We start from the raw sequence: 11,512 nt of genomic DNA on the forward strand, positions 1-11,512 counted from the left end.
TAATAATAACATCTTTACATTATTATCATTTATTTCCAAGTTGATCATGAGGCCTCTCTGGAAAGAAATGGCATTAATGAAAAATAAAAGGATGGGTGTTTTGTTGCTGATTATTAGAAATTTTGTGATTAGCACATCACTTGATTTCCAATTATTTAAGGAAAAAGCATAATTTCTCATTTCATTTATTTTAAAAATCAAAAATAAGAAAGTCAAAATTAAACATACATCCCCATATACATCAGAGATTCTTATGTCTCATTATATTCTCTCTACAATTCAGACTGGGTTTAAATAGGATAATGTAGCATTTGGGGAAAAAGATGCAAGCCAAGAGACCAGTCCCAGAGGCCAAGATGGAGAAGATCTCCACAGCCACAATGGACTTCCCTTTGGTGCTCAGGTAGGTGGGGAGGAATGAGATCCAAACACTGCAAAAGACCAGCATGCTAAAAGTAATGAACTTGGCTTCGTTAAAGCTGTCAGGCAATTTCCTAGCTAGAAATGCAACTGTGAAACTGATGAGGGACAGGAAACCCAGGTAAGCGAGGACAGCATAAAACATTGAAACTGAGCCTTCATTACATTCCAAGAGGATCTCTCCTACCAAGGAGTGGAAGTCCAGATTGGGAAATGGAGGAGATGTTGCCAACCAGGTGACACAAATAACTGCTTGGAGCAGGGGGCAGGCTATGACGACGGAGTTGGTCAGTGGTTTTCCTAAGAGTTTCCTTGTCCTGTTCCCTGGCTTAGTGGCCATGAAGGCTAGAACCACCATGATAGTTTTTGCCAACACAGAGGAAACTGCAAGGGCAAAGAGAAGGGCAAAGGCAGTTTGTCGGAAGAAGCAGTTGAGCTTCCCAGGTCGACCAATGAAGAGGAAGGAGCAGAGGAAGCAGAGCAGGAGGGAGACCAGGAGGACGTAGGTAAGATCTCTGTTGTTAGCCTTGACCATTGGTGTGTTGTGATTCTTACAGAAAATCACCAGAACTGCAGAGGTGGTCACAGAGAGAGAAAGAGCAAGAGATGCTAAAGTGTATCCCAGGGTGTCTCGATAGGAAAGGAAGTGGATCTTCTTGGCAATGCAGTAGCCCTTGTCCTTGTTGGGATATTGGTTTCCTGGGCAGGGTTCACAGCAAGCTGCGTCTGAAATCAAGATTCAGTGTATACTTTATAGTGAATCAACAAGGGCAAATCATCTATCTATATTGACAATGCTGGGAATGGGTTAGCCAGAAAAATTAATCTATTCTCTGCTTTATACTTCAACTCCACCCATTCGAACCTTTTTGCAGGGAAGGGTTAGCAGACATACTGTAGGTAGACACATCTGCTCTGTCCCTTACACATCTATGAATTTTGTTTAGTTTACTTTATTGTCATTGCACCTCATACAATGAGATTGAATGCCATCTTCAGTGTACACGATACATTAAAAATAAATCAAAATCACACACCCTTCACATTCTATACAATTGAATTGAAAACCTCTGATATTGCATTAATATTGCACTATACAGTAGAATTTAACATTGTTACTGCACTGGGATAGAAGCTGTTTTTCAGTCTATTCGTTCTTGTTTCTATTATCCTGTACCGTCTGCCAGATGGTAATAGTTCAAAAAAAGGGCGCCCAGGATGAGACGAATCTTTAAGAATGTTTTGAACTTTCTTAAGGCAGCGGGAGCTATAAAGCTGTTCAAAGGAGGTTGAGAGGGCAATGATGTTAACCTTCTGGAGTGCTGTCCAGTGGTTGGTTACACCTTTCATGACTACTGCTTCACCACATGCTTGTGACCTCTGTGCATATGCTCAGCCTTCTAAGCATGCGCTTTGCTTACGAATGCACCTTCCGCGCATGCACCCGATCTCAAAAACATGCCTAAATAGGATGGCATAGAGCCGGGGTGGTTGGACAGGCCCACCCATGATTTCTGCTACCAGATCAGGTAGAAGAGGTCCGAACCAGCTGAATACCACCTCGGGTGCTGTCCTATCTGCCACTATGCAATTGGCAAACCATACACAACCATTGAAATACTCTTTATGGCACAGCGGTAGAAGGTCACCAGCAGTTTTTCATTTAGTTGTTGTTTCCTGAGAAGTCTCAGGTAGTATAATCTCTGCTGGGCCCTTTTGACCAGTGCTGCAATGTGAACACCCCAGGTTAGGTCCTCTTTTATGATAAAACCCAGAAACTTAAAACTGGCCACTTGCTCTATTCAGTCTCCATTGATAAGCAAGGGCTGGATGTCTGATCTATTCCTTCTGTAGTCCACTACAAACTCCTTAGTCTTATTGGTGTTAAGGACCAAGTTATTGTCTCCACACTACGAAAGCAACTGGTCCACCTCATCTCAATAAGCAGATTCATCCCCCTTCCTCCTGGAGATGGGTCCCTACACTGAGGTATCATCTGCAAATTTAATAATAGTATTACTGGCATGAATGGGAATGCAGTCATATGCATAAAGAATATAAAGGACTCAACACGCAACACTGTGGTGTACTAATGTAAAGAATAAGAGCCGAGGAGATAAGATTACCTAATCTGACCCTCAAAGAGCTGCCAGAAAGGAAATCCATAATCCAAATTTCCTGGGAGATCGAGTGTTTTGATAGGAGAAGCAGGTCCTTAATAAAAATTAAAGCCATTTTTGACTGCTTCAGTGTTGCCACACTGGAGATGAGCGATAGGGTGGGGGAATTTTAGATAGCTGCAATTTTGTAGACAAAACAAAATACTTTCTCTTGGGAACAAAGGACATTTTCACACATGGTCAGAGGAAGGTGGAATGATGTTACCAGGCAACCAGACAGCATTGTGATTGGACCATGTGTCTGATTCTTTTGAGAAAGTGACAAACGTTAACTTTTAATTAAGTGAAAACTGCAGAAACCCTCAGAGTAGGTTTTCACCAGTTCTGTGCCAATATGATATATCCAATAAAGCTATTTGTCAGGGTTCCAAATAGCATCCAAATGTAAATCAGAGTCCAAGACAAATTGTTGCTCAAAGTTCCAATTTATTAAGAGAGCCACGTTGGCACATCTGGGGAAACCTGAATATGAAGGCTTCCCGGTTTTCCCCACCCGGTTGAAAGTTCAAGATCTTGCCCCCACACCCACAAGTCCATCACATGGTTGAATCTTCCACTGCCATTCTGTCACCTTCCACACATCCAGTTCCTGTCAGGTGCAGAGGTGCAAAGACAAAGGATGACCTTGGCTTTCTAGAAAGAATGTTGTTATGGCTACATATCATCTAACTCTGTACAATGCCCCCTCCCATTTTCCCACAATAGAAAATGCATGGTAGAATAATAGAAATGTGGCAGGCCTGAGATCCAGAAGAAATTATGGCTGCAGGCCTGACACTATTCTTTGAGGAATCTACCTGCCTCGGAGTTTTGCTTGATATGAATGTATTGTTTGGAAGCCTGACAGCAACCTGTATTAAATTTCTGAGGAGCAAGAAAAGTGACCTGTAAGGTAGTACAGTTTAGATTCATGAATTGAGATGGTCTGCTGAAAGGTATGACTATATTGAAGCATATAAATACTACCAGAACTGATCCCAAAAATCAACATTTTTTCCAGTTAATGGTTTCCTTTATCCTGGAAAATCTACATTTAAAGGGTGTCTACCTGTCTGATTAGAAATGGTCCCTTCTGGACAAGGGTCACATTGGTAGCAGCAAACCTGCTCTCCCTCTGGAACTCTTCTCCTCTCTCCTGCCTGGCACCTCTTCATGCCACACCTGGCAAAGGGCACTTTCTAAAAAAGAGAAGAGAAATACTGTAGGTGGTCTCAGCAATGAACATTCTTCATTCATTCATTTGTGCATTGCTTTTTCCATCTTTAGAACTTCTTCAAAAGAAATGGTTTACCAGAAACCAGGATAAGCTCCAGGGGGAGTCAGGCCAATGCAATCCTGACCCTCCAATGGATGCTGGAGATTGGACCTGGGACCTCAAAATGTAAAGGAAGGTTTGTGACATGGAGCTTTTCTAAAAGAAAGAATTATGAGGATCCAACTGAATGGGAACGGTCCATGGAAATCATTCTTGCCTGCTTTAATGATGTCCTGGGTTTCAAGCAGGAATTCCTCCCAATCTTACCCCATCACAGACTCTTCAGAAGTCAAATCTGAAATGTGTTATACGCAAAAGCAGGTTTTTCCAGAATTTAACTGTTTCCCAGATAAAAAGATGTTATGCATCCTCTGCAGTGAATGAATTCTTTGCTGAATCTATAACATTTCCTTCCAGCTCACCTTTGTGGCCCAGATGATTGCATTGGAGTTAATGGTGAAATCTTGTCCTGGGGAAGCCATGGAATCTATTTGCCCAACTGTCACAGGGACAAAAGATTGATTGGGGAGGAAAAGCCAGTTGAGAAGGTCATAACGAGCAGACACCAATCCACTTTCTGAAAAGGAGACTTCCTCTCCAGCACTGTTGTTGAACTGGATGTTCCTCAGATGAGGAAGAATCTGAAAGAAAAAACACTGTATTACCATATTTTTTGAACTATAAGATGCACCAAATTTTTGAAGAGGCAATTTTTAAAAAAGTAGGTAGGTAGATAGAGGGATAGAGAGGGAGAGAAAGAGAGAGAAATACAGTAGGGAGGGAGGGAGGGAGAGAGAGAGAGAGAGAGAGAGTAGTTAGGTAGGTAGGTAGGTAGATAAAGGGATATATATATAGAGAAATATATATATAGAGATAGAAATACAATAGGGAGGGAGGGAGAGAGACAGTGTGTGTAGGTATGTAGGTAGAGGGATAGAGAGATGGAAATAGAATGAGATGAGAGAGAGAAGGGAGGGAGACAGAGAGAAAGAGAGTAGGTAGGTTGGTAGATAGAGGGACAGAGAGAGAGAAAGAGAGAGAGAGAGAGAAATACAGTAGATAGGGAGGGAAGGAGAGAGTAGGTAGGTAGGTAGGTAGGTAGGTAGGTAGGTAGGTAGGTAGGTAGGTAGGTAGGTAGATAGATAGATAGATAGATAGATAGATAGATAGATAGATAGATAGATAGATAGATAGATAGATGATAGATAGATAAAAGGATAGATGTATATAGAGAGAAATAGAGAGAGATAGAGAAATATGGTAGGTAGCAGTGACGTGCAGTCAGGGGAGGCAGGGGAGGCAGAGCCTCACCACTGTCATCATGAAAAGAAAAAAAAAATTAAAAGGAAAAAGGCTGAGCTAGTTACTGCCAGTCACAGTGGATGACTCTGCTTAGTGCTTAACTGTTTAAAAAAGCCTCTAAAAATGTGCCCTCTGCAGGAGGAGGCGAGAGAACCATGTGCCTCATTTAGTCTATCTGTATTATCATTTGAGAAGAGTTAAGCAAGGGTTAAAAGCCGAAAAATTCCTTATGTAGATGAGGTACGTGGTTTTTTCAAATAAAAGGCATGAATAGCCTTGGGGGGGTGGTCTTGCAGAGTGCTCCTGGTGGGGGCAAAAATGAGCAAAAACAACCCATTTTTTTGCAAAAATGGGCCCGTTCTTTGTCAAACAATTGCATGCATAGCCTTATGGTGGCTTATAGAGTGCTGCAGGGGGCTGGGGGGGGGGCAAAAAACACCCATTTTTTTGCTCATTTCTACCCTTCCCAGCCCCCATGAGTTCTCTGAAAGCCTCCATAAGGCTAAGCATGGACATTTTGGTGAAGGGGCAGGGTTTCGGGAGGCAAAAAACACTGTATTCAGTGTATAAGATGCACCCAGTTTTTCAGCCTCTTTTTTGAGGGAAAAAGGTGCGTCTTATACTCCGAAAACTACAGCAATTTGTTGAACACCACAGTTGACACACCCTGATTTCTGTCATAATGTGATGGCCATCAACCTAGAAGTCTGGTCTATTTCCTAGAAGCTAAATGAATTCCCTTGATGGAGATCTTATCTATCAGAAATAACATCAAATATTCCATTGCATCCCCACCTTCTCTTTATCGTTGGATATTTGTATCATGTCTTTTTCAATTCCAGTCTTTCAAGAATGATAACTACTTACAAACATTTAAATGCCATCTTCCAAATTACATTGTGTAGTAGATACTTGGCAAGTTACATTTTTAATTTTATTTGGACTCCTAGTTTTGCAAATGACAAATGCATTTGAGGAATGATTCAATAATTTCTGAGGGATCCTTGGTGTTCTCTGAGCCTGGTTGTTTTCTTGCAGACATTTTATGACCTAAACTAGGTAACCTTCAGTGATATCATTCCCTTCTAGCACTGATGATGCTACCTAGTTGGATCATGAAATGTCTACAAGAAAACTACCAAACTCAAAGAGCACCAAGGACCCTTCGTTTCAACCCTGAATTATAATGGTCTTCTTTATTTGGTAAATACTTTCTATCATAACATGGTACAATTCCACTGACTTTCTCTAGCTGATGGTCAAAGAGAACAGAAAGAAGAAGTAGATCTGATCAAGTGGGGGCCATGTAGAAGGTTTCCCCTGCCCTGGTGTGTCATTTCACTATCTAGAGAGAAATGATTTAGTCTTTGATGTTGAAAAGTCTGATGAATTTCAGATCAGGAACCCTTTAGGACTACATTGAATTCTTTTGCATATGCTGAGGTTGAAGAGACTTAACACAATAAACAAAGCAGGACAAGAAAGGGCATATTAAGAGAATAGCATACAAAAAAATGGAGTGGACTCAAAAAAAAAAATTCTAAGCCACAATAACCTAAACCTTAATATGAATTGAGTGTCTTTTTACAGATTGGATTCTACTGAGAGAAAACCAGGAGGTTCTACGATGCTGACTAGTACTTCAACTGACCTGCTGAAGCATCTTCCACAAATGCACTCAGATTAGGACCATGTTGGGCTCTTCTGCATATGCTGAGGTTGACAGAAGCTTTACCCAACAAACAAAGCAGTACAAGAAATGGCATACTCTCTGGCAACCATTGATGTCCTTCCAGGGACTTCTAGGAAGATCTTTGCTCTTAGGAGCAATCAGTTGGGTTTTCCTCCATCCGTCCCTTTTCAACAAATACCTCTCACTTAATTCAAATGACAGTTTTCAATAAATGCTATCTTAGATACATATAGATATTTAATCAGTAAAACAAGAAATGCATTGTTTTTACCTAGACAACTACCTACCATTAATCTGATCTGTGGATCAAATAAAAAGACCGAGATTACCTGCCATGGCTGAATATTTGAGATCCTCTTTCCAAGCCTCATCCTGGCTGCTTGTGCTCCAGATCCATATATAGTGTGTAATGCGTGTGCCACAGCATAAATGGCATTGTAGATGTTGTAACTCTCACCTTCCATGCTTGTTTCAAAAATGTAAGAAGGTAGATTCTGTAAATTCTCTTTTCCTGTACATGGTTTTACCCTCTTTGGAAGGATCCTGCCTGGATTGTTCATCATGCAGCCAAACAATCTTTCCCAACATAGCTGGAGAAAGATGTCCCCTTGTGGCTTCAGGGGGTCTAAAGACAGGAGGAAATGACTGAATTCTGAGACGTCCCCAGTGTGGTGCCTAAAATGCAGAGCCCCATGGAAGGGCTTTACTACTTTCAAGATGTCATGACTCCTCAGCACACTAAGTTTCCAATGAGAAGTTAAGACCCAAACTTTCCAGAATGATGTCTTTCTCAAATGTTCCTGGACACCCATTGCTATCTGTACATTTGTAATACTATTGGGGTCTCCAAACAGAATAATCACTTCAGCTTTAGACCAAATCTCCAAAATATGCAGTATTTTCAACATTGGAGTAGCAAGAAAATTTGATTTCAACTTATCAGTGAAGGCCAGGCAGATCTCCTTCTCCTTGAGCATTGGTGTCAGAGATGAGATGAAATGTTCTCCACTGTCATCTTCAGGAACCAGCAGCCCAACCCAGTTCCACTGGAAATACAGGAGCAGCCGGACTAAACCCACATACTGAGGAAATTCATTGGGGTTAATCCGGAAGAAGGAAGGATAAACTCTTCTGTCTCCCTGAGTGAATTCAAAGCCAATGCCTAGCTGGAGAAAGTGAGATTCTTGATAGAGTAAATTTTAAGGGTCACTATCATGTAGATTATTGCCCCATCTATTTGGCTGGCTCACTTTGAGTGGCAATCTTAATTATCTGACCTTCTTAGGAAGAAGGATGACATATTAGGAAGAAGAGGTTATGTATTTTGCCTGGTGTTGAACATGTGTCAAAAGCCAAGGGAATGTCAAATTAATACAGAGAATATACCAACTACACTACTTTTATGAAGAATAGATTAGGAAAGATTTCCTCTTGCCAAGTACCACATTTCAAAATTACCTCATTATATATCAGTTTTGGCTTCTATAAAAAGACATCTTGACACAAACAATCTAAATCTATGTCCCCCCCCCCACAACACCTTTGTTTTCCACCTTTGACCTTTTTGTGTGCTTTGTTGTTACTCTATCTAAAGAGCCCCTCTTACCTGTGGGACTTTGTAGATGCTGAAGATGGAGGCCATCTGCCTTGAGGAACTGGGGTTGAGATCTCCAACGACAGAGAGCAGAGGGTGCTTTCTGTCACATTTGTAACCTGGAACCATTCGGCCTTGAGTGGAAAGCAGGGAGAGGCTATTTGAAGAAATCTCCATCTCAGTCTGAGTATTGCTATAGATGTGGAAGCCAAGGGTGATGTTGGGGAGGAGAAACAGATCCGTGTTGACCTCTGTGACTGCAAACACCAAGGCTATGAACTGCTGGTAATTCTTGGGTACGATTCTACAGTGAGAAAATTGTTCGGAAATGTTAAGGAAAGCTTGTGTGTGCTGGTGAACTTTGTCATGTCTTTTTTAGAATGTCCTTTGTAGCGGGAAGTCCCAAATTCCATTGGGATTGTTTCATTGTTAAGGCTTTTTCTTGAATAATGGCCTCCAGGAGAACAGGAGAAAATCCTGTTTATTCATATCATAAATCATTTTATATCCCTCCATCATCCCTCCCTTCTTCACTTTGCTTCAGTGACTGTAATCCTTCCCAATTGCTTCTTTTCCACACTACGGTAATTAATTTGTTTCCCTCTTGAAGCAGCCTCTTCAGGTCTGGAAACCATTGTTGAGCACAAGACTACAATAAGGGGCAACAGCATATATTTCCTGAAGGTCCTTATTGATGAGCAATCCTGATTCCAAAGCAGATGGATATTTTACAACTCCTCCACACTGTAAAAGGATTGACCTCATCTTTGAGTTTTGCATCAGGAGTTTCTGTCCAAATTAATATTGTAAGTCAACTTCTTCACTAGGCCAGTATAGTTTCTAAGGTGTTTTTTGCTGGTTTATAGCTTCCTGATTAAGAGTTCTGGAAACATTGAGAATTCTACCATATTTTATGAGTTTGGTTCTTTACTGAGAAAAGCACAAAGAAATGAACTATGCTAGGGCATTGCAAGCATCACTAGAACAAATATTTCCAAAAAGAGTCCTTGAACAAATCAAATAATTATTTAGATGTTTCCCCTTTAGGTTGAAACTTACAAAATATTCTCCAGAAATAAAGATGGGTCTTTTTTAAAGGATTTGAAGTTGAATGTATATGTAGTTCCCAGGGGAAAATTCACACCAATAATAAAATCACCAGGTCTGTAAAAGTCTCTCTTAGTCTGTAAAGTGTATGCCAACACACACCCAGTTTGCATCCTCTTAGCAGAAGTTGAAGGCAGGAGCCAGAAGAACAGCAGCAGGAGGAGAGGCAGCCCAGTCATTCTTCTCACCTTTCCTTCTGGATCCAAAAATCAAAAGGGTCTTTTGTCTGTGCAGAAGTTGAATTGCAGGGAGCCCTTGAGATCTCAGCAGAGCTTTAGCACAAGAGAGATAGTCTGTGCCACCTGGATGTTCCCAAGACAAATTTATACCAACCGTGCTTCTTCCCATCTATGTATGGTCTGTGACCAAAGAGGAAACTAATGCCAGCTAAATCTCCCCCAACCCTGATGTTGGCTCTTTGCAACACAAGGCAAGGTGACATGTTCTGCCACCAACAGGGGAACTCTGAGTATATAATTTCAAGCAAGTTTTATCTCAGAATATGTTTGTGGGTAGAAATCCATAGGGGATACATTAGAAATTACTGTTCTTCTGATAATTGCATGGAAAATCAATTTTCCTATTTACTGAGCAATACACATGATAGAGAAAAATGAGTTTGTGTCTCTTACGGTTCTTCCACAGATGAGATGCACTTGACAATCAAGGTGAAGTTGGGTATTTGAGTTATGTGAAACTGAACATCTACACACAAATGGTGTCTTCCATAATTGTTTGGATATTATAAGTGTTCATGGGCAGGAAGTAAGTCTGGGCAATGATACCAATGCATGGATGGAATAAGTGGTTTATAGATACCAACATGGTGGATGATGAAATTAGACACCAGCTCTTTCTTTCCATAGAGCTTAAAACTTTGCAGAAGAATCTCTCAAAGTATTAGGTTAATTTCAATTCTATAGGAAGGTTCTTCAGCAATGATCAGAAAAGTTTGTCTGCTAGGTTTGTCTTGGTTTTCTCTCTGTCTAACCATGTTAGATGAAACTCTCACTTCTTTAGTTTTACATTTCAATGTCCTTTATCTCTTCCACCAATTCCCATGTCTTCAAAATATCTCTTTTTATCTCCCTGCATTACAAGTGTGGTCTTGGCTTTCTTTTAAAGACCCAAGGAACAGAATCCATAATCAAGGAAAACTCACACCAGCAGCCTTGCGTCTTTCCTTCCAAATGCGGCAAAGATAATCTTACTTTCTCCTTATAAAGAGCCACCACTGACATAGCTTGCCTGGCAGGTGAGAAGCCATCATCCCGATTCACACAATAAACCCCATTGAAACGTAGTTACATTTACAAAGAACCAGTTAAAAGGAATTCATCCAGGAAAGCATTTCATAAATTCCTCATTGTTTATCTCTTTGCAATGTGGGTATAAAGATATAGATCCCAACAGACAAAATATAAGTTCAAAGGTTGAATGAATTCTCCAAATCATGTATTCCTGAATTTCCTCAAGTAACTTTAGCTTCATCTTTGACTTCTCTGTGTGCTTATGTTTTGTGTTTGTGTGGAAGAACTAATTTACATTTATTCTTCTATGGTAAGAGATGAAATTAGCAGTCCATTTCTCCATGAGGTGTAAGGTCTTGCCTCTCCAATCTTCCCAAGAAAGCAGGACTCTTGAAACTGCAACTGATTCTAAAAGGAGTTTTTATTGTAAAGTTTGTGATAACAAGAAATCAAGGCAAGAACTGAAGCTTCTCACTTAAAACCAGCTGTTTAAACCAATGCTAATCAAACCCCTCCCACACTACAGCATTGTGGGGAAACAGAAACTTCATATACAAGCCAGTCCATTCCTCCCCCCTTCCTCCCACCAAAATGCCAACATCCCTGTAGGGACCTGACTGGGACCTGACATGAGGTGAGGTACTTGAGATGTATGGCCAATTTAAACTCTGCTGTCGTGTTGCCTAACAACTGGTTAAAGGCTGGGAAATT

Source organism: Thamnophis sirtalis, unplaced genomic scaffold, assembly GCF_051295495.1.
Source record: "Thamnophis sirtalis isolate CommonGarterSnake01/CBP01778 unplaced genomic scaffold, rThaSir2_p1.2 scaffold_1, whole genome shotgun sequence".
Taxonomy (NCBI): domain Eukaryota; kingdom Metazoa; phylum Chordata; class Lepidosauria; order Squamata; family Natricidae; genus Thamnophis; species Thamnophis sirtalis.